Source organism: Glossina fuscipes, unplaced genomic scaffold (assembly GCF_014805625.2).
Source record: "Glossina fuscipes isolate IAEA_lab_2018 unplaced genomic scaffold, Yale_Gfus_2 28, whole genome shotgun sequence".
Classification (NCBI taxonomy): domain Eukaryota; kingdom Metazoa; phylum Arthropoda; class Insecta; order Diptera; family Glossinidae; genus Glossina; species Glossina fuscipes.
In genome coordinates this window covers 17,244,268-17,248,457 of record NW_023998423.1, presented here as the reverse complement: position 1 = coordinate 17,248,457, position 4,190 = coordinate 17,244,268, and positions in this window count along the sequence as shown.

Below are 4,190 nucleotides of genomic sequence, written 5' to 3'. Positions count from 1 at the left end.
AGTGTTTATTAATAGCAATTAATTAATATATTATTAAGAAATAAAGATGTAAATTAAGAATAAAGCAGCAGCACAAGATGTGCTGATAATTGAAGTATTTTTATAATGAGAGATGGCGATAAGGCTAGATATGTACATTCACAGAGTATGAAGACAAATTTATTTGCCTTTCTATCCGTTGTAATCTTTGAGAAATTTAATGCAATTTTTTTTTTTTTTTGCATTTTAAAATCAAGGCGCTTAAGCTTTGCGCGCCAGCTGTGTCCTTTGACCAATTGGGCAAGTTTTCGAGATATTAATCCAAAAGCATGCAATGCTTTCTTCAAAGAGAGAGACAAAGAATCTTTATTACATATCCATACAGACCCAGAGAGAGAGAGCATCTTCATTACACATCCACACAGATGAGCGCAAAGACCATAACTAGGTAGATTCAGAAATTTATCGAGATGAAGATTGCATATATTCTGTAGGAGCCATGCCATGCATTGCCTTCGAAATGTTGCAAACGTTTCAATCAAATGAATGTACGCTTATCCTTCGTCGATGTGTATAAAAATATATATACGCTAGTGTTTCTTTGATTTATATCACATATTTACGATAATCGTTATCTACAAAAACTTGAACACATCTACGTTCAATTCAAAATGTGCCGAAAACATAGGTACTTTAAATTATTTTTCCGAAACACATTTTCGGTCGTCTATTACAAAGTGAAGTGGAATTAGAGAAATAAAAACACTACAGTTGGATTTGACACACCATCAAAGACCCTACGCCACTTCGCTTAACACAGTTATTAACACAAAACGAGGACTTGTATGAGAAGTGGTCGAAAAGGTGGTCCAATTCCAATCCATTTCAATAGCAAACGTCCTCAGGGCCAAAACATGTTGCTATGGAAATTTTCCTCAAAATATTTCTAAAGTTTGCGACCTGCTGGTTGAAAAGAAAAAAACAATACAAACAGATTGACACACGGATGGGCAAGCTGAGATCGTTTTGGAAAGTGTTTCCGACTCGGTCGGAAAAATAAGAAAGGATGGACTTATATCAAGTGCTTGTGGGTATTGCATGCATCCGCACTAACTAAACCAAAACTTGTACCAAAAGTGGTATAAGGTATAAAAAGCTATAGTTGCCTATATTTGGTCACTTTGCGAGCTTTGCAGTTATCAGGCGATAAGCGTACTAGATTTTAAATTATAAGATGTAGAACTCCTTTGTATAAGTTGCCCTCTTTCGGTTCTTATCGGCGCATTTGCTGGGAATTAGTCTCTTCTCAACTATGATATATGCATAAGTTTAATATTGTATCTTATTTCTAATGGCAATTGTTAATTTATTTTTATTATTTTATATTATTTATTTAATGAAACCCGTCCACAAATCCATTATCAGCTGAATAATAAAGATATTAAAATAAAAGTTTAAATAAAACTTAAAATTAAAATTTAAAATAGAAGTTATCAAAGCTAAATTAAAGATATAATTGAAATCTGTCTACCAAAGGTAAATAAATAAGTGAGTAAAGAAGAGAGGAAAAGGGAATGGAAAAAAGAATGGAAATTGAAACCAGGTGCAGATGGCCTTATCTCGAAGTAAATATAGGAAAAAATTCTGGAAACCATTCACTTAAGTGAATAAAGTGTAGATCGCCTTAAATTTTTAGTACAAAGAACATGGAATACAAATGGGCTGAGCGCCTACACTAATCAATTTGGAATAATTAAGAAAAGAAAAGTGCTAAGTCTAGAGGGGACGGGAAGAGCAGAACACCGCTTAGAGTCGACTGAGAAACGCATGGTAGAGAAGACTCGCGACTACAAAATTACACTACAAGTTCGATATGTCACGCCTCTAAAAATTGTATAAAACTATTCAGGAGATGTACAAGGGGATATGAATGCATATTTTTGATACATTTATATAATAAAGAATATATATTACATTTCAACCAAACCATTTGTTTGAATATATATGGAAAGAGAATATTCTTTTTTTTTTTTGAAAATAGGATAAAATCGAAATGTTAGCTTGGTCGTAACTATAGTGAGTCATGGGCAGCTTAGGGATTTACGGTACTTATCCACTACGCTGCAGCCACTTAACTATCTCTTTGTCTACCCAGGAAACATCTCCTGAGTGATTGGTCCATATTAAAAAAAAAAAAAAAAAAAAAAAATTTAATTAGTAAAATACATTTTCTAAGATTCTCTCACGCGAGAATCCTCACAAGAGAAGTTCACAATTTATTTTAATTGCAATAAAGACAAGCTAAACCATTAGAGTCTTGCAAGGATGACTGTTACATCTGTTACAACTTGTTAACTAATAAAATTTAAATCGTGAGGCAAAACAAGTCAAATCGTTTCCCATATAAAGGCTAACTTTGCTTAAGGGCTTTAAAATGCGAGGTGTCCGGAATATGTATCTTTGCGTGGCAGACTAAGCAGGATAAATTTGCATACAAAATTGCTCATCTCACATAGTTTTCATTATAAAAGATTAAAAAAATTCTCTTTTCTTATATTTATAAATATATAAAAAAAACCGTAAGTTAATTTATTGCAAGCAGATTGAAAAACTGACCACACCATGTCTGTAATCCTGTTTGTTATACCAAGTTATTAAAAGCCAATGATTTTTGTAGAGAGTTTTAAAAAATAGTGCATTGTTTAAATTGTTTCAAAATAACTCGCTATATATGTGGGTCGTCGTCGCAAAACAGCTTCAATCCAATTAATTTTTTAAGGTGATTCGGGTTCGATTGAAATACATTCCTAACCATTTGCTGAATCATTTCTGGATCGATTGATATAATGAGCTGCGCGTCTATCTCAAGTCTATGTTGGTGGTTCTATCAAGTTGAAAGACTTAATATACTCCATAAGATGTGTAGAGTGTATGCTTTTTTATATTTGTTCAACAAAAAACTCAGAATCGAGCAAACTGAACGCTTTCTGTGAGCTTTCGAATAAAATTTATATATCTTGATTTTAACACAAAAATGTTAGCATATTTTTAGGCTAATTTTTAAAGTAACAAAATCAAGACTTTATGATCAGGGATATTAATGGTCTGTGAATTTATAGTCGGGGATATTTATGTTATGGGAATATATACTCGGGGATATTCATGGTCCGGGAATCTATATAACAAAAAATGCGCTGCAATCATAGTAGGCGTGCCAAAAAGTTAAATGGGACCCCATTGTTTAGAGCACAGTCAATCGCAGAATTTAAAAAAATGTTCGAATCATGAGATATATTTTTTTTGAAATGTCATAATTTCTCCATTGCTTGCAAATAAAAAGCTTTTTTAATTTTATGCATCAAAAGTAGAACAATTTGTTTACTTTATATTTTTATCGACTGAAAACACATTTATGCTGAATGTAATTCTTATTAACCAATAATATCTCTACTCTATATATATCTCTAATATCCCTAATTTAAACAGATTTATAAAATTCTATAGATTTTCCAGCAGCAGTCTAACATATATTGAAGTTTTGTTGCTTCAATCTTCAATAGCCATGAAGCTATAATATTTATATCTGTGCATTGTATATTTGGCGAAGAAAGTGAAACGTGAAATTTGCAATTGGCGGGGGAGGAAAGTTAAATTTTAAAAATGGTTCGTGCGAACATTCTAAACATTAACATGTCAGTGCGAGTTGCGGCTACCGTCAGATGTGTTATTAAAGCGTATGTGTTGTTGATGTATGCCGCGTTCTAAATCGGTCTGTCCGTTCATTCGTTATCTGCTTTAAGAGCTTGACCTAGGCCGTAAACAAAAGCGTAGAAAGGCCTCATAAGTGCCCTTCAGTTAATAGCCGTTTACCAAATTCAAATGTAGATGCATTTCACAGTCAAGAAAACTGACAGAACGTGAAGGGAACAAAAGAAAGACTTGTGAATAAAACTATAAAGTACCTACGGGCCAAGGGAAACGTTTATAACGAATTTGCTACAAATATTTACAACAAAATTGCTTCGATTTCTGCATTAATTGATTAGAAAATAAATTTGTATAGCGGCCGCATCCGACCTAAGATGAAAATAATTTTATTGTTCAGGCATATTTTTCATTAACGTGAGATAGGAAATCATTTTATCTACAACCATATTTTTGCCACTCAGTTACTCTATGTTTTGCTTAATTTGTTTAACTAGATGATGGGA